Genomic DNA, 19264 nt, shown 5'->3' on the forward strand with positions numbered 1-19264 from the left:
GACCCTCACCAAGCTGGACATCTTGAGGTGTGACACAGAGACCCAAAGACATCAGGGACATTCAGAGGGTTTCTCTTGAAGTATATTTCAGGTCACCATGAAACAAACCATAAGTTGTGGCTGTTATGCTCCTTCCTGGAATACCACTGCAGATTTTAAAATCTTCCTCAACCTGCCCGCTGTGGAATCCTAGAAAGTTACAGCTTGTGCCATTGTTCCTCAGTAGCTTGCATTTTAGCTCTCAGAACTCTGGGCTCTTCAGAGTGGGGCTGACGCTATGAGCCTTCCTCCTTTTATTGTGCTTTTACCTTAGGCACTTGTGTTAACACCAGTGGGAATACATTAACTCTGTAGCAGAGATGGAATTCAGACTCAAACCTTCCTTTCACCTTTGGTGCCCTTTATATCTTTTTCTCCTCTATTCTTCTCTGAATTCCCTTGGTCAAACCAATGCTATGGGTCTCAAAGATATAATTTCCCAACTGGACAGCTGCCTTCATATTTTAGTCTATTAAGAGGTCTCAAAATGGTTGTTTCTATTACTCTGTACTGAATTTGCTGAAAGAACCATAAATGCTTCCCCAGGAGACAATGCAGTTATGGGGATTGGGCAAACAAGAAGTTCCCTTTCAGAATATTTGTAATTCAGATAATGACCTCTGTTGACCTGCTGCCCAGGATTAACCTTCCCTTCTAAGTCATGACAGTTGACTTTCTTATCATTCTAGTTGTCACTCCTTTCTCCTTTAAGACATCTCTGTAAGACCTGTCTTTCAAAGCACCTCTGTCAAGTTTTATTTCAGCATTCCAAGCCTCAGGTGTCCAAGAACACTGGTTCATCATGCAGGCTACTCTGGTTGAATATTCATAGCTTCACACACGTGCTATTTCTGTAAGTTTACCAAAGCAAGTTAGTGACTTCATGCAGAGAAAGTATGTTTTAAGGTGCAGATATTATGTATCTGAAATATGTATTAACATGTGGAAATAGTAAGATTGAAATACCCCTTAAAATTCACAAAATCCAATATAGAGGCAAAAAAAAAAAAAAAACCAATAAAAAAATGTTGCAATGAGTTTTCATTTGAAGCATACAATTCATTCTTTCCTGTAACCTCCTTTTCTGGATTTTTTAGTCTATAGTTTCTTAGGTTTATATGAAAATACTCGTTTAAAAAAAAAAAGAAAATACTCTTACTACCTCATGGAAATATTTGCATTCTAACCAAATAATTTCAGAACTTTTCAAAGGCTGAAGATCCGTTGTCTCCATTATTTTTGAGGTTCCTAGTATAGTACATTTTTTTAAATGAGGTTTGAAAATTACTGTGTTTTGAATGTTTACATTTTTAATAATCAATGCCTTTAATACAAAAAAAATTACAATACAAAACAGTTGTGCTAGTCAGAAGAAAATTTAAAGATTTAATTTTTAGAAGCTACTTTATTAAGTTTGTTTGTTTGTTTTTGAGAGAGAGAGAGCAAGCGCATGAGGGGCTAAGAGAGTAGAGAGAGAGAATCCCAAGCAGGGTCCAGGCCAATTCAGGGCTTGATCTCATGAACCATGAGATCATGACCTGAGCTGAAATCAAGAATCAGACGCTTAACTGACTGAGACACGCAGGCACCCCAAGATTTACTTTTTAAAATCTATAGTACACTAAAGGTGATATAGTTTAGTCAGGGATCTCAATTTTAAATTTGGATGAGGCTGTCTTATTTCAATCCCATCAGCATATTTTTGTGTAATCTCTTTTGGAGGTAATGTCAAAAGCCTAAATGCAAGCCCCTTTATAAATGTAAGGACTGGGCCAGATAGCTTTCCAGCTCTGTGCCCGCTTCTTCTCCTCTTCCTTTCCCTCACCATAAACTGAGAATATTTAATCAATAATGGGGAAAGTACATTATTATTTAGTAATACATAGCGAATTAAAGATGATGATCATCAGGTCTTATCCATTACCAGTTGTGTAAAGAAAAACCTTGAATAATCCTAGCTTGGGAAGTGTAACAAAGGGCAAATTCTAAGACCAGTTTCTCCCCCAGATGCTGAAGCCTAGGCTTTTCTTTCTTTCTTTCTTTCTTTCTTTCTTTCTTTCTTTCTTTCTTTCTTTTATTGAGAGAGAGGGGGAGCAAGTGAGTGAGGGCGGTGGGGTGGGGGAGGTGGGTAGAGAGAGAGAGAATCCCACAAGGGGCAGAGAGAGAGGGAGAGAGAAGTGGGGCTCACCCAAAGCAGGGCGCGTGTTCACCCGATGCGGGCCTTGAACTCACAAACTGTGAGATCAGGACTTGAGCCAAAGTCAGATGCTTAACTGGGTGAGCCACCCAGGTACCCAAAGCTTAGGCTTTTCTTAGCTAACTTTTATAGTATTGGTTTGATAAATCTTGTTTAGATCACAAGCTCCTTACGAGGAACTCTATCCTGAGCTGTTACTAAAAACGGTAATTAATGTTATTGGGTAGTTCCCATTTAAACTGTTCAAGATTTTTTTTAAAGTTTATTTTTATTTATTTTGGGAGAGAGAAAGACAGCAGTCACACGTGCAAGAGAGCTGGAGGGAGGCAGAGAGAGAATCCCAAGCAGGCTCTGCACTGTCAGCCCAAAGCCTGATTCAGGGCTCCATCTCATGAACTGGGAGATCATGACTTGAGCTGAGATCAAGAGTTGGCCACTTAACTGACTGAGCCACCCAGGCACCACTCAACTGTTTAAGATTTAAACAATTGTCCATTTATGATATGGGCTCACTAACACTTACACATACATATTATAAATGTGGAAATATTCTGAACTCTGTGCTTGTGAACACAGATGCCATCACTGTTAGCCAACATATAATACATACATACAAGGACACATAAGTAAATACTGTTCACTCAAATGACTGCCTTTGATTTGGAAACACTCTGTCTCAATTTTAGTAGCATAGGAAAGACACTCAACCATCTGTGTGTAATTTGTAGCTGAAATTACCCTTTCCTGTAGATGAGTTGGCTGTTTCATGGTATAGTTGGAAAACTATAGAAACCAGGTATAGTTGGACTTAGATCCTTAGCCATCTTGTCCAGGGAACTACTGGGTCAGTATGGCATGGGAGAGAGAGGGTGGGTGGTGCAGGAGAGACCCTCAAAGCAGCAGCAGAGAAAGGTCTAGGGACCAGAGTCATCCTAAGAGGCTAAGAAATCTCACTGTAACCTCATCTGCTCCAGGCCAGCTGGGGCAGAAAGTGGATAAATGAAGGTCAAGCAGCCTGGGTCTGAAGTTGAGCTTCTCCTTTTTGTAAAGGAGAAAGAGCCAAGTGGAGATGTAATTTCAGCAGAGATCACACAACAGGGTAGAGAACGGAGTGTTTAGAGAATAAAAGGAATTGATATGTATTATTTCTCTATTACACACCCAGAAAAATCATTTTGAGTGTCAACTTCCCCTTAAACATATTTAAAAGCTTATTAAACAAGTAATAACTATTTACTAATGTTATTTTAAAACATTTTATGCATTTTTAAAGTAATTTTTCTTCTTAACAAAGAATGCTTCTCCCCACAAAACACACTGTATTGCATTAATATGACTGCAAATTCCCCAGCACATAGAATAGACCAGAAAGGCGAAGTGGTCTTATGCATTGCTTTTCTGAAAAAGAAAACAGAATTGTCCTGTTTTTGTTTTTAATGTTTATTTCTTTCTGAGAGAGAGAAAGAGAGAGAGGGGGAGAGAAAGAGCAGGGGAGGGGCGGTGAGAGAGGGAGACACAGAATCCAAAGCAGGCTCTAAGCTCTGAGTTGTTAGCAGAGAGCCAAATACGGGGCTCGAACTCACGGACTGTGAGATCATGACCTGAACTGAAGTTGGGACACTTAACTGACTGAGCCACCAGGCGCCCCTGGAATTGTCTTTTTAAGAAATACAATTGGGGGGGGGGGCCTGGGTGGCTCAGTCAGTTAAGAGTCCAGTTTCAGTTCAGGTCACGATCTCAGGGTTTGTGGGTTCGAGCCCCATATCAGGCTCTATCTATGCTGACAGCTCAGAGCCTACTTGGGATTCTCTCTTTCTCCTTCTTTCTCTGCCCCTCCCCTACTCACACTTTCTCTTTCAAAATAAATAAATAAACTTAAAAAAAAGGAAATACAATTGGTAAGTTGAAAACAATGAAAAGGAAAATATATCCATTAGAAAAAAGAGACCCTAATGATTGAACTTCTTGTTCTCCTTTAATAAATGTTAGTTTCTCTAGGTGGGTGTTACCACCTAGAATGACAGTAATCCTGAATAATGCAAACACAGGTATAATTATTTGGAACATCAACTGTTTTAACTAAGATGGCTGCAAAGTTGTTTTGTGTTGTTTGTTGTCTGTTTTTGTAACTGGAGATCTAGATTATAATTTTCAAGGGCTCTATGGATAAATGCTCCAATGTAAAGTGAGGGACTTTAATTGGAACACACTTTAAGATCTTTTCTTATTCTAAAACTAGGATTCTACTTTCATAAAATTTAGAAAGTTTTGTAGCAATATTTGTAGGTAATTTCCCCCCAGAATTTCTTTCATTTCTCTTTGACAACAAAAAAATGAAAAGGAATATGCTCCTGAGGGAATCTGCGACTGTTTGCTCAGACAAAATCAGCCATCATTCAAGGTTACACAGTGATTGTGTGGTAGAGAACAGATTGGCAATTACTTGGTTTTAAATTCTGAACTTGAAATTAAAATGAGAAAAAGTTCCATTAAGTGTCTTAAAAACCCCCACTGGTGTGAGTCCATCTATAGTTGCAAATGAGGGTCTTTAGCTGTGCCAAGTGGGCTCTCCAGGGAGCAGGTGCTGAGATGGAGAAGGGGTGGAAAAGGCTTCTGGAGGAGTAAAAGGTGAAGACAAAGGGGAGGCAAGCCAGCTTGGGCAGGGGGAGCCCTCCAACCCAGGCCAACTTGACAAAGGCTTTGCCAAAATCAGAGATGCTCAAAGCACAACTTACATGGTAAAGAGCCCTTTATCTGGCGAAAAGATCTAGCTCTTGTACAGGGCTTGCCTCAGGCATTGCTGGGGACTTCCCTGGGAAGAGCAGAACCCCTCCATACCCCCCTCCAAAAACAAAAACCAAAAAACACCAAAAGAACAAAAAAACCTACAGCAGATCCTGAAGGAGGTATAAGCTGGAGGCTATCAGTCAACCTATGCTGCTCCCAGCTGGTGGGAAGGTGGGGGTAGAGAGGGATACCAGTGCCCTGTGCTGGGTGAGCCTCCCCTCACTCTCAAACCCCTCAAATCTCACCCATTTCCCTGACCAGCATCTTCTCCCTTACCCTAGAAGTCTAGTTTCTTCTCACTTTTTAAAAAATTTTTGTTTAATGTTTATTCGAGGGACAAAGAGCTTGTGGGAGAAGGGCAGAAAGAGAGACACACACAGAATCTAAAGCAGGCTGCAGGCTCCCGAGCTGTCAGCACAGAGCCCCACGCAGGGCTCAAACCCACAAACCATGAGATCACGACCTGACCTGAAGTTGGATGCTCAACCGACTTAGCCGCCCAGGCGCCACTCTTCTCACATTTTTATCCACAGAGCAGTTAGTACGATAAAAATAATTCTTCTTTCCTGGTGAGAGGAGTCAACTTTTATATTCAAAGAGTTCTACCTACTACCTGGTCTTTCCCCTGGCTATAAATATGAAATATAAAGCTGCTCCCTTAATACGAGAAAGTGGTTGTGGCAAATTCTTGCTCTAAATAGGACTTTCTCCTTTATTTTTTTTAAATGTTTGTTTTTGAGAGAGAGGCAGGGGAGGGGCAGGGAGGGAGGGAGACAGAGAATCTGAAACAGGCTCCAGGCTCTGAGCTGTCAGCACAGAGCCCGATGCGGGACTTCAACTCACAAATTGTGAGATCATGACCTGAGCCAAAGTCAGATGCTCAACTGACTGAGCCACCCAAGCACCCCAGGATTTTGTCCTTCTTCTATTATTATTATTATTTTTACCAGTTATTTATTCTTGAGAGACAGAAAGAGACAGAGCACAAGGGGGGCGGGAGGGGCAGAGCAAGAGGGAGACACAGAATCTGAAGCAGGCTCCAGGCTCAGAGCTGTCAGCACAGAGCCTGATGCGGGGCTTGAACCCACAAACCACGAGATCATGACATGAGCTGAAGTTGGATACTTAACTGACTGAGCCACCAAGGTGCCCCTCTCCTTCTTATTATAAACACAAACAACTAAGGATGCCCAAAACAGGGAGTGACATTTGGGAGCAAAAGCTGACAGGTTTACTGCCCTGGATACACTCCCCGCCCTTCTGACTTCTTGCCTTCTCAGCTTTGGGGTTTAATGGTTTACCTACACCAGAGACTGATTTAGGGTAGGAGTGGTAGAAGCTGAAGAATCATTTTCTTAAATATTCACAACTAAATCCCTAAAACAGCATTTTGAGGAATCTGACTACATCCCTTGCCTCTACTTGCCATTTGATAAATGTTGATTGTGCTATTTAATTAATTCTGTAGAGAACAGGAATTTTACTCCATAAATTCAAAAGTACAAGAAATAGCATATTCGTGATTTTTTAAAAACCAAATGGGCACCCCTGTGTCTTTCCTGTATTGAAATTTGGGAGTTTTATTGATATGTATAATTTTGAGGGATTCTTTTATAGGATAGATTCTTAAACATGGGATTTTTAGGACAGAAGGTCAATATATTTCAAATCTGAACATACAGTTCCATATACTGCCCCACACTCAGAAGTATGAAAGTTCCTGATTATCTACACCCTCACCAGCCTGGAAGTTATCAATCTTTTCAACTTTTGCCAAGCAGATGGGCAAAAATTCAATTTTGTTATTATTTTAATTTGCGTTTCCCTGGCTACTGGTAATAGTGAGCAACTTTTTTAAAAGTCTATTTATTGAGAGAGAGAGAGAGAGAGAGAGAGAGAGAGAGAGAATCCTAGGCAAGTTCTGCACTGCCAGCACAGAGCCTGATGTGGGGTTTAAACCATGAGCTGTGAGATCGTGACCTGAGCCGAAATCAAGAATCAGAGGCCCAACCAAATGAGCCCCCCGGGGATCCCCCAGGATGGAGCAGCTTGTAATGTCTCTACGGCACCTGCACTTCCTTTGGTCCACTGGCTCATTTGTCTTCTTACTGATTTATAAAAGCCTTATGTAAGTAAGGGCTCTTAACTCTCTTTTGTGTAGTGTGCGACAAATATTTTCTTTTACCACTTGTCTTTTGACTGTCTATGGGCTAGCAAAGACAGAACCTCCTGCCCCTCAGCTCACAGTCCAAAGGGGGCATCAGATGAAAGATGGATAATAATAAGACCAATTGATAAAGGTATATACAGATAATACATCACAATAAATGCCACAGGGGGCACTCCTAATATCTTCAGCAGGCAAAACTTGTTTTCATGTTAAAAAAATGCTTTTTAATGTGTAATGAACACAAGGTAACTCCATTGATGGCCACTGGCATACTTTTGTCATGAAGTCAGGCATAAAGATCACTACTTTAAGATTTTGCAAGAACTTGACCACTTTTAACCTCATTCAACTTCTACCACTTGTCACATGTCCTCTCTCAACCTGCCACCCCCAAATTCCATTCTTCCTCCAAGTGTTTCTATCCAGTCTTCTATTTTCAAAGTAATGGTATTTGTTAGTTTGTGATAGAGATTTTGGATAGATCTCCAGTGAGTCTTAGACTCTGAATATGCACATCAAAGAAACTGGAGAAGCCTTAGTGTCTTCAAATACTTGACTTTGCAAAGAGAAGTTTCAGACTTTAATATTTTTAAATTGGAGAATCTATTTTCTTGTTTAGTATTCACTTGTTTACCAAATATTAGATTGCATACCTTCTATATGCTTAGGCACTGTTTTAAATAGTGTGGATGTAACATTATATCCACATGTTCATGGAATTTACATCTTAGTTGGGTGAGAGAGAGACATTAAATGATAAAAATAGGGGCACCTGGGTGGCTCAGTTGGTTAAGTGTCTGACTCTTGATCTCAGCTCAGGTCATGGTCTCATGGTTCGTGGGATTGAGCCCTGTGTTGGGTTCTGCACTGACAGCATAGAGCCTGCTTGGGATTTTGTCTCTCCTTCTCTCTGTCCCTCCCTCACTCTCTTTCAAAATCAATAAATAAACTTAAAAAATGGTAACATAGGGGCGCCTGGGTGGCTCAGTCGGTTAAGCGTCCGACTTCAGCTCAGGTCACGATCTCGCGGTCCGTGAGTTCGAGCCCCGCGTTGGGCTCTGTGCTGACTGCTTAGAGCCTGGAGCCTGTTTCAGATTCTGTGTCTCCCTCTCTCTCTGACCTTCCCTCGTTCATGCTCTGTCTCTCTCTGTCTCAAAAATAAATAAACGTTAAAAAAAATTAAAAAAAAAAAGGTAACATAAGTTTATGTCAATGGTGATACATACTATAAAGAAGAATAAGACAAGATAAGAAGAGTGGTATGAGTTGAACTGTGTCCCCCCAAAATATGCTGATCTCGCAGTACCTGTGAATGTGACCTTATTTGCAAATCGGATCTTTGCAGATGATCAAGTCATGATAAGGCCATTAGTGCGGGCCCTAATCCAATAACAAGCGTCCTTATGAAAGGGGAAATTTGACACAGAGAGACATGTACACAGGGGGAACACGGCGTGAAGATGAAGGCACAGATCTGGATTATGCTTCTACAAGCCAAGGAACATCAAAGATTGCCAGCAAACCACCAGAAGCTAGGAGTGGGACATGGAATAGGTTCTCCCTCATGGTCTTCAGAAGAAACTGACTCTGGGGTACCTGGGTGGCTCAGTCAGGTAAGTGACTGACTTTAGCACAGGTCATGATCTTGCAGTCCATGAGTTCGAGCCCCATGTCAGGCTCTGTGTTGACAGCTCAGAGCCTGGAGCCTGCTTCGGATTTTGTGTCTCCCTCTCTCTCTGCCCCTCCCTGGTTCATGCTCTGTCTCTCTCTCTCTCTCTCTAAAAAATGAATAAACATTTTTAAAAAATTAAAAAAAAAAAGAACAAACTGACTCTATCAACACTTTAAACTCAGACTTCTAGCTTCCAGAACTGTGACACAATAAATTTCTATTGTATAAAACTTTTAGATTGTATTTTGTTATGACTGCCCTAGGACACTAATACCAAGAGGGATATTCAGATTTTAGATGGGGTGATGAGGGAAGTTTCCATATGAAAAGAGAACAGAATACAGTCAAGAAGATAACTGGGAGAAGCATAGACCAGACAGAGGGAAGAACAGGTGCAAATACTCTCTGGTGGGAGCACATGAGTGGCAAGTGTAAGGATCACCAAGGTCAGGTTTCCTGATGCATTGTGAGCAAAGGGAAGGAAAGGGGGCGGTTAGAGATAAGGTCAGACCACATAGGGACCAACTGGCCATGTGTGGACAGTCGTCTTCTTCCCTGGGAAAGAAGAGAAGCCGTTAGAGGGCTGTGGGCAGAAAAATGCCATCATCATTGTCAAAAGCAGCACATTGAGTTTTTTGTTAAGGAGAAAACAAATTCCAAGTTCCTGATTTATGGTTTCGCTTATGCATCAGTTTTAGCCAGGACTCCTGGGGTTGCAAGTGACACAGAATCAACTCAAACTCTCCTAAGCAATGGAGGGAAGTTATTAGCTCATATAACCAAAAAGCTCATGAGTAATTTAGGCAGAGCTGTGGATAAAACCTGTATCATCAATAATCTGTCTCCTTTTCTACTTCTTTCAATTCTCCTTTCCTCTGTGTTGACTTTATTTGCAGGTAGGCTTTTATTATTATGTGGCAAAAGAACCGCTAGAGGCTCTAGACTTTCATGCTTCTTAGTATTAGAAATCTCAGGAGAGATTCTTTCTCTCCTACCATTCAAACAACCCCTCAAAGAGTGCCGTTGGCTTCCTTGGGTCATGGGCCTTGTCCTACAATAATCAGTGGTGGTTTCTAGAGATAGTTCTCTGACTAGCCTAAATCACATGTCCACTTCTGTGGCAAGGAAGCAGACCCACAGATTGTACTATCTAGGTAGATGAGGTGCATTTACCAAAAGAAAGAGTTACGTCAGGGCCACAAAGTTGTACAGCTTCAGAACTCTTATTCCTGTTCGAGTCTGTATGAATGGGACTCACTGCAGCATACAATCCCTGAGAGAGCATACATGGTGGTCCCTGGTTCTCTAACCTAAGGAATGGGGAAAGGAAGCTGTACATGCAAAAATAACAGGCGTCCCCTGTTAGATGTAGAAGGCAGAAGTCATGAGCATCCACTGATGTAGTCCATACAGGTCAACATTCCAGGAAGAGAGCAGGATGGAGAGGAGAAAGAACAGATCTGACTGGAAAGGTCAAAAGATATTTTGCCAGAAGTCTCTACAGGATTTCTACCAACCTCCAGGTATTTAGCTGGTATTGTGCTACCTAGATTGATCCCGTTCTTCTTGACCATATTTCATAATTCATAGATGCTGGATATGTATTAAAATATGCCAAAGTGCCTATCTGCTGATTCATGGGATACCCTGACAACTAGACAAGTTGTGTCAATTCCTGCTTTTCTAGTTTCAGAGTTATTTGCTGCTTTATTCCCCCTCCCCAGTCAACTCCTAAAAATGTACAGTCCAATTATACATACTTGGAACAACTCCCTAATTAAGTAATGAGATCCTTAAAGAAAGGCACTTCTGTCATACTGCTATCGCCTCTACTACTCATCTTGGTTTTTAAAAATCTAGAAATTTTGAAATATGAAAAACACCATGGAGAAAAAGATAATGTGTATCCATATATCCACCACCCTGATTTAGAAAATGTTAATATTTTGGGGCGTCTGGGTGGCTCAGTCGGCTGGGTGTCCGACTTCAGCTCAGGTCATGATCTTGCGGTCGGTGGGTTCGAGCCCCGTGTTGGGCTCTGTGCTGGTGGCTCGGAGCCTGGAGCCTGCTTTACATTCTGTGTTTCCCTCTCTCTCTGCTCCTCTCCCTCTCGCACTCTGTCTCTCTCTGTCTCTCAAAAATGAATAAATGTCAAAAAAAATTTAAATAATTTAATATTGTGACATTTGTTAAATAAAATACCACAGATAGAGTGTAAGCCTTCTTGTCTCTTCTCATTACCTCCTACTCATTCATTCATTAATGCCGTCATTCATTACTTTCATTTTAAAAAGATTTATTGAGGATGCCTGGGTGGCCCAGATGGTTGAGCATCTGACTCCAGCTCATAGGTCAGGTCATAGTCTCACGGTTTGTGAGTTCAAGTCTCACATCGGGCTTGCTGCTGTCAGCGTGGAGCCTGCTTTGGATCCTCTGTCCACCCACCCCGCACCTCTTCCACTCTCACTCTCTCTCTCAAAAATAAACATTTTAAAAAATAAAATAAATAAAATAAAAAGATTTATTGAACAACTATATACTATGTTATAACACCATGGGATAAAAACAAATAAGATTGAGACTTACTTCCTTTCCTCAAGGTTCTCCCAATCTAGTAATGATATCCCCCAAATGATTGATAGTCTATTTTTAGTAGGTAGGTGTGAACATATAAAAGGGGGATGGACTAAAGAAATGACAGCTTCTGCATTGAAAAATTGACAATATAAGACCACAGTGGAAACCAAAGAGTGAGATGGATAAAATTCCAATTGCATTAACATAGTGACCACTTTGCTTCGTTTCTGATAGAATTGTATGGTAAATGCCCTTTTAGCAAATGAAAAACCTGCCACCAAATAGTTATTTGACACTGGTCAATTTTTATTACAGTTTTTGGTGCCTAGTCCATACTGAGCATAGAGACAGTATTAAAAGCTCAAAAAAAAAAAAATCAATAGATAACTTTCAGGCCTAAAATTGTATAATTTTATACATTTTAAAAATTGTAATTGAAGAGAAAGAACTAAATACACTACACTGAAAAGCATAATACATTCAAATTCTTCTTATTCATAATTGACAATAAGTTCTCTAAAATCAGGTAACTGTAAGGCTTGCCTATTAAATGAGTAGTGGAAACTTTTCACAAGGGAAACTACTCTTTCAAGCTTGAATTTCTTCATATTCTGCCATTCTGCTGGGTCTGGTTTGCCTGGGTCTGCAATCGGGAAGACTGCAAGCCTATGTAGTGTCTTGGTGCAAATTAGGAAGTACCCCTTCTGGGCTCAGACAGCCCTGCCAGCTAGTGCCTCTGTGTGAAAAACTAGGCTCCCTTTCCGCAGAGACAGCCCCAAAGCAGCCCACACCAGCCCCACTCACCACCTTGGCCCAGCATGTTTGTGCACTGCACACTTTGTACAACCAGGTGCCTTGTTTCCAGTGCCAAAAGACATGGCTTTCAGCACACTACACCAAACACCTCCCAAGGCCGGGCACTTGGCCAGGCACTGGAAATAAAAGGGGGAGTAAGACAGAGTCTACCTTTGGTGTCTGGGAAGAGGGCCAAATAAACAGATCACCACAATAAGACCTAGTACAGTGATCAAGGAGAAACATAAACAGGATCACAAATGAAGGAACCACTCATTCTTCTTGGATGGGGCTGTGGTCATGGAAAACTCAGAAAGGAAGAGGCTTCTGCATTGGGGTTCATAGAATGAGTAGACGTTCATGAGGTGGGAAAAGAGCATTAGGACACTGATGACAAGGATAAGATTGAGAGTCTCTTCCTGCACCCCTGCTTTCTCAGGAAAGCACAGGGCTGCAGCTTTATCACTTTGACCTAGATTTTGGGTCCCACCATTTATGTTGGGTTTGTCTATGTCTCTTTTTGTCACTGAAGTGATCCAGACAAGCTTAGCAGTGAGGCTTGTATAAACAGTGTAAAAAACAGTGTTCATTTGCCAGGACTGTCCCTCCACATAGTTCTCTTGGGAGTCTGCAGAGGCAGGAGGTGGCTGGTCAAAGGCCAGGGATTTGGGAACATGGCCAAATGGCCTCCTTGAAGATATAGCACACAAGGACATTCCAGGAAGAGGGAGCAGTATAATACCACAGTATTTTGTTTGCCAGATGGAAATATCCTAGTGACAAACATATTTAATTTGGCTGCAGGTGTGACCCATGATTATGCAATAGAATTGTGGATCAGCTAGAATGTAATTTTTCAAAGACGTAGACTGCTCATTTCCCTAGAAGGATCAGTTACTTTTGCCCAGAAAAGCTGTTCTAAGACCACAGACTACATTTCTAACTCTAATGAACCTTTCCCCCTGTTGGCCTGTGCTACTGGTTGCTAGAAGAATCAGGAGGAAGCATGTGTAGAGCATAGCTCCACAGAAGCCACTGTGACTCTCAGAAAAACAACTAGATGTGTGTCCTTCTGGCAGGAAGTTAGAGAGGGCTTCTCTGGGTCATTAAGGGAGAGTGGTCATATGCAGTCATCAGACTGATTGTATAGGGTGGGGGCATCAGAGGCCATCACCTTTATTTCTTCCCCTATGGTAGGGACTCTGATGTTGCTGTGATGTACTAAAACGACAGTGTCCCCTGAACCTGTTTGTGGAGTTCAAGGAGGACTAGAAGCTTCACTGAGCACTGTTCTGCACAATAAGGATATCAACAACAAACCTGCTGACTGTGTTTTTACTGATTAGTTCCAAACTAGCTATTCCAGGCCACACACTCATAAACTAGGTTCTCCTTTGATGACCCCTGTGTTGAAATAAAAGGAGGTGGTGAGTTTTGCAGCACCAGTCCTCAGGAACTGCCTGAGAGCCCTCATTGCAACAATCTGATAACAGCAGAGAGCACTGAGAAATACCTCCCCGCCCATGTTTTCGATCCTCCAGTGCTCCAAACATTCTTTCTGAGGCTCTCACTGACTAGGGAATGGAAAACCTTAGCCCATATTAGTACCTAGGTAAGAGTCATCAATGAGAACAAGAGACAAACTCAAAAACACTTTGTAAACAAAAGAACATTCCTACTAAGTAGCCAGGCACATTAAAATATGGCATGTTAAAAAAAAATAATAACCAGACCAAGGATATGTTGGCCTGTATTTAAGGACCCTGCAGGGGCGCCTGGGTGGCTCAGTCGGTTAAGCGTCCGACTTCAGCCCGGGTCACGATCTCACGGTCCGTGAGTTCGAGCCCCGCGTCGGGCTCTGGGCTGATGGCTCAGAGCCTGGAGCCTGCTTCCGATTCTGTGTCTCCCTCTCTCTCTGTCCCTCCCCCGTTCATGCTGTGTCTCTCTCTGTCTCAAAAATAAATAAACGTTAAAAAAAAATTAAAAAAAAAAAAAAAAAAAAAAAAAAAAAAGGACCCTGCAAAAGGGGATCACATGTCAATGAATATCACTGAGAAAGTATCATAAAGACTTCACATTCTTCAGCTTAGGAATGTGAAAAAGATAACCCCATTCCAACAGTTGCATATGCCAAAACTACAGGAACCATCATTTATTTCTCTCCTCTCCACTACTTTTCCCCATCAGTCTGTCAGCAAGTCAATCTCCAAATTATATATTGATCTGTCCATTTCTTTTTATGTCCTCTACCATCATCCCAGTCCAAGCCACAATAATCTCTTGCCCAGACAACCTCAATATCCCACCTACTGGTTTTTCTATACTCACTTTGGCTCCCCTCTACTTCTGATTTCAGTATGGGAACGTCTTTCTGAGCATAAACTAATGGAAGAAATTAAGAAAGTAAGAATTATATACATTTGACAACAAAGAAAGCTTAAAATCTTGAATGTTAAAAAACATCACCACACAAAGCCCTTAGCAGAAGTGAGAGGGTTGGGGCAAAGAAAAAAATTACTTTTTACTATATTATCACTTATTACTATACTTACTATATTATTTCTGTATTATTTAATTCATTCAGTGAGTATGTATTTTAAAACTTCTTTTTTTTTAATGTTTATTCATTTTGAGAGAGAGAGAGAGAGACAGTGCGAGCAGGGAAGGGGCAGGAAGAGAGGGAGACAGAATCTGAAGTAGGCTCCAGGCTCTGAGCTGTCAGCACAGAGTCCAACGCAGGACTCAAACCCATGAATGGCGAGATCATGACCTGAGCAGAAGCTGGACGCTCAACCGACTGAGCCACCCAGACACCCCTCAGTGAGTATGTGTTTTAAAATAAAAAAAAAAAATTGACACAAAAACCATATTATAAACAACAAAAAATAAAGTGTTAACGTAGTTGACACAAATATAAGACTTAATAGATTTGAGAGCCTTAATATATAAAAGCTCATACAGATCAAAAAGAAAAACATTAAGACCATCAGCATTAAAATGGGTAAGGAGGGGCGCCTGGGTGGCGCAGTCGGTTAAGCGTCCGACTTCAGCCAGGTCACGATCTCGCGGCCCGTGAGTTCGAGCCCCGCGTCAGGCTCTGGGCTGATGGCTCGGAGCCTGGAGCCTGTTTCCGATTCTGTGTCTCCCTCTCTCTCTGCCCCTCCCCCGTTCATGCTCTGTCTCTCTCTGTCCCAAAAATAAATAAAAAAACGTTGAAAAAAAAAAAATTAAAAAAAAAAATAAATAAAATAAAATGGGTAAGGAAAAAAAATTATACTTTGAAATAAACTACTAGGTTTTTAACAAAAAAAACAATGAGTAAGGATGTTGACAATAAATCACTAGAAATCAAATATAAATACGTAGTAAACAAAAAATGTCCTATTTCACTGATGATTAAATAAATGAAAAATAAAAGTGAGATATCACTTTTGACATGTTAACATAGGAAGAGTGTTAAAAAATTTAATAGATCTGGGGCACCTGGGTGGCTCAGTTGGTTGAGCGTCCGACTTCAATTCAGATCACGATCTCATGGTTCATGAGTTCAAGTTCTGCATCTGGCTCAAGTGCTGTCAGTGCAGACCCCACTTGGGATCCTCTGTCCCCACTCTCCCCTGTGCCCCTCCCCTGTCTCTCTCTCTCAAAAACAAATAAAAATAAACAAATTAAATAAAATAAAGTTCACAGCTCTGTATTAAAGTTCTTAAAAAGAATTAATAAATCTATGACTTTCATCCACATTTTGTGGGAAGACATAATTTCTTTGGTAAGAATCGTGACAATGCCAGACGTCTCAAAAGTTCACAGCATTTGACTAGTGATTTTACTTTTAGGAATTTATCACAAGGTAATAATCACAGATATGCACAGAGATTCAACTACAGTGGTTCATCTAAGAATTATTTATAAAATCAAAAATTGGGGAAAACATAAGGATCAAATAACAAGAGCACAGTTAAGTCAATGGTGTTATCAGTAAGATAAGTAATAACATTGTCATCAAAAATGTTTATGAAGGCTCAATATAATAAAAATACCTATTTTTGTAAGTTAGATATAAATTTAACATAACTAAAAAAATAACTTTAGAATTTTTTTAATAGAAAAACTGATCCTAAAATTCAAATAGAAAAATAAATAAGAATGGCCAGGAAAATACTGGCAAGGGAAAAAAAGCAATGAGAAAGAACCAGTATTACCAGATATATATGAAAACATATTTTAAACTTGCAATAGGTAAGAGAGTACAGTGCTAGAATACTAATAGACAAATGGAACAGTATACACAGAAAACACATACATTAGTTCATTCCATGAAAGAGGAAGCATCTCAAGTCAAAGGGGGAAAAGGTGGACTGATGAATAAATGATGAACTAGATAGAAAGAAAAAAGTTGGATCCATGCTTTGCAACATTTATTTCCTCCAAAACAAACAAACAAAAAGCCAAGAAAGAAAAAAAACCAGAAGTTAAAAGTATAGAAGTACTAGAAGAAAACAAACAATAATTAAAAAAAATTTAATGGGAAGGTCTTTATAATGATGATTCAAAATCCAGAAGCATTGAAAGTAAGTATTGATAAAGTCTGACTAAATACAAATATATTACAAAATTTCTACATGGGAAGATTTTACAGGAAAAGTCAAAGCCACAACAAACTGGGAAAAAAAGTTGTGATCTATGTCCCAGACATAGGACTAATCTCCCTCATGTACACAGAGCTCCTACAAAGCAATACAGAAGGCCTGTAACCTATAGAAAAGTGAGCAAAGCTTATGAAAAGACAGTCTACAGGAAATGATATAAGAGTAATTCTAAAACTATGAAAAAATGCTCATCTTCCCTCTGAATAATAGAAATGTAAATTAAAATTATACTGAAATACTACTTTTTAACTTATCCAATTGGCAAAAATGCCAAAACTTTTGAGAGAACTGGGTTCTCTCACATCTAGTAGGAGTGCAAAATGCCATAAACCTTATCAAGGGAACTTAGCAGCATCTATCAAAAACACAATTTTGACCCAGAAATTGTACTTCTGGGAATTTATTTATACATTAGCATACAAAAGTAATGTACAAAGCTAATAATTTCAGTGCCAGTTGTCACAGGAAATGAATAGAAAAAAAAACAAGTGTTTCCCACTAGAAGACCGGTTAAATTAACCAGTATGTACCTATAAAAAATTGGTGAAACTCACTATGACCTTCTATGGAAATACCTATAAGAGAAATTATGCTAATGTCATAATGTGAACAATATACTATCTTTTATATGAAAAGGTGGGGAGAGAGTAGAATCTATGTTCATATTTGTATATATGTATGTAAATAAAGGAAATGACTGTATTAGTATTCATGGCCATATAATGAATTATCCTAAACCTTAATGGGCTAAAACAACTGATATTTAATACCTCAGGGTTTCTGAGGGCCAAGGATCAGGAAGCCGCTTTGCCGGGTGGCTCTGGGGAGCTGTGGCACAGGGTCTCTCATGCAGTTGCAGTGAAGTTGTCAGGGTTGCAGTTCATCCGAAGGGGCTGGAACATCCACTTTTAATTTTCTTTTTTTAATGTTTAATTTTTGACAGAGAGAGAGAGAGAGACAGCGCGCATGAGTGGGGGAGGGGCAGAGAGAGAGACACACACACACACACACACAGAATCTGAAGCAGGTTACAGGCTCCAGGCTCCACACTGTCAGCACGGAACCCGTCACTGGGCTTGAACTCACAAACTTCGAGATCATGCCCTGAGCCAAAGTCGGACGCTTAAGCTACTGAGCCACCCAGGTGCCCCAAAACTAAACAGATGCTTCAATACAGAGAACAAACTGGTGGTTGCCAGAGGAGAGGTTGGTGGGGGTAATGAGTGAAATATATAAAGGGGATTAAGAGGTACAAACTTCTGTATAAAATAAATGAATATAGAGATGAAAAGTACAGCACAGGAAATATAATCAGTAATATTGTAATAACGTTGTATGGTGACAGATGACGACTATACTTACCGTGCTGGGCACTGAGTAATGTACAGAGTTGTTGAATCACTATATTGTAGAACTGAACTAATATAACACTGTATGTTAACTGTGCTTAAAAAAAAAAAACAAAAACAAAACCCAACCAGCTCAGCTTCAAGGGGGTGGGGAATAGACCACCTCCGATGAGAGTAGCTGCAAAAAAATCTGTGGCCATATTTAACACAGGAATATATTACTTATTCCAAAAGAATAAAAATGTTCATAAGTAAATCTTAATGATATGGGAAAATGCATGTTATACTGTGATAAGCAGAGAGCAAAACTGTACACAACTTATGATTTATATCTCTACCACCATTGTCTCCTGGCTTCCCTGCTGCCTCCCTGACTACTCTATTTTTAGCATTTTTTCCTGTCTCCACTAGAGATAATGGCTCAACTCAAAATGCTTAAATAGTAAGGAATATGGATTCTTTCACATAACAGAAAGTTAGGAGGAAGGCAGCTCCAATGGCCGAAAATGCATCTACTGCTAATGTCAGCAGGGCTCCAGGGCCAGGTCAGCATTTCAGCTAGATGCTCCACGCTAGTTTCCCTCATGGCTGCATGATGGCTGCTTCAGTCACGAGCATCACATTCAAAACTGACAACATCCAGAGGAAGAAGAGGTATTTGTCTTCCTTGTGTCTCTCTGACCCCTCATCTCTTCATTTTGAAAAATTTTAAATGTACAGAAAAGTTGGGAGTGGTACAATGGCGACCCATATACACTCTACCTAGATTCAACAACTGATGACATTTGCCACACGGCACAATTGCTTAGCCTCCCACCTTCACTCTTTTTCCTGTATCATTTGACAGTAAGTTGCAGACATCATGACACTGTACACCTACATGATTCAGCCTGTATTTCCTAAGAATATATATGTCTCCTGAAGATCCACAACAACAGCATACTTAAGACAAATTAACAGTAACTCCCTAATATCACTTAATATACAGTCTATGTTCAAATTTCCTCATTAGTCCCTAAAATATATTTT

At 40.3% G+C, this 19264-nt stretch overlaps 1 protein-coding gene across 12 annotated transcripts in view; it reads right to left on the minus strand.

The window, feature by feature from the left end:
- Window positions 1-19264, minus strand: part of TP53INP1 (tumor protein p53 inducible nuclear protein 1) — a 155002-nt gene that overhangs the window by 70791 nt on the left and 64947 nt on the right. For 7 of the 12 annotated variants that reach the window (XM_042923415.1, XM_042923409.1, XM_042923417.1 and 4 more), the window contains one exon: window positions 17657-17802. The exons of 4 other annotated variants lie outside the window; for them this stretch is intronic. The gene's annotated coding sequence lies outside the window, so the exon portion shown is untranslated. Of the gene's footprint in view, window positions 1-14565; window positions 14620-17656; window positions 17803-19264 lie in introns of all 12 variants that reach the window. One more of the 12 variants, XM_042923411.1, reaches the window with a different exon arrangement.

Source organism: Panthera leo, chromosome F2, assembly GCF_018350215.1.
Source record: "Panthera leo isolate Ple1 chromosome F2, P.leo_Ple1_pat1.1, whole genome shotgun sequence".
NCBI lineage: Eukaryota > Metazoa > Chordata > Mammalia > Carnivora > Felidae > Panthera > Panthera leo.